Source organism: Arachis ipaensis, chromosome B02, assembly GCF_000816755.2.
Source record: "Arachis ipaensis cultivar K30076 chromosome B02, Araip1.1, whole genome shotgun sequence".
Taxonomy (NCBI): domain Eukaryota; kingdom Viridiplantae; phylum Streptophyta; class Magnoliopsida; order Fabales; family Fabaceae; genus Arachis; species Arachis ipaensis.
The window spans coordinates 84,243,222-84,244,240 of NC_029786.2; positions in this window are offsets into that span (position 1 = coordinate 84,243,222).

Consider the following 1,019-nt stretch of genomic DNA (forward strand, 5'->3'; position numbering starts at 1 on the left):
CCCAATTTTTTTTCTTTGTCAAATTCCAAAAAAAAAATTATTAAAATATTAAATTAATTATTATATTATCCTTCATCAAAATTAAATTAAAGAATTCCATACATACATGCAAAAATATATGAATATTGGGTTGCACTTTAATATCGCGACATTTGGAATATCAATGCTGAAGAACAATGTGGACGAAATATAAAATGGTGGCTGCTGCAGCATGTTCAATAATAATCTCTTAGAAACTTCCTCAAAATCCTCATCATGATCCATATAGAAAATAATGACAAAAGATATGGCTAGTACGACGGAGCATAAATCTCCAAATAAAGAAGAAAATGCACTTTTTGTGGTTTAAAATTTGAAAAATGGGATTGGCCATTTTGAAAGAAAGGAATCTTTGTATGGAATTATTTGGGGTTTTGCTTTTGATAGAACCAAGAAGGTCTTAACGAAGAAGGAATAAAGCATATTCAAAACCCGGAAAGAGATGGCATCTCACCCTTGGTCGGTCCTTCAGTCACACCTTATATAGTATAGTAATTTTATTTATTATTTCTTTTGTGGAATTTATTAATTACTATATTTTTACCCTTTGAAATTGGACATAAGATCATTTTAATTTTTGTGTGTGAAAACATTGAGCAATCAATAATGGGAATATGGGTTTCGTCGAGTTGATCAAGAAATTCTCGAAAAATTTTGGGCTAAAACTCACCACATTAATTACTAAATCTAGGTATTTAACTGTTTTTCAATTTTTTTATATTAATCTTAATTTTAGTTATATGACAACAATAATATTTGAATTTAAAATTTGATATATACTAAGTAAATCTAGAGCTAGCTTATTAGTAGAGTCTTTATTGATGCTGTTTTTAATTTGTTTTGTATTTGTAAACTAAATTTCTTTTGCTCTCAAAATTATTTGTCAATTTAGAAAGTTTTAAATCTGTTAATATTTTCAAAGTAACAAATAACTTAAGGTGAAGACTAAAATATTTAGTTAAGATATCAATGATATCAAT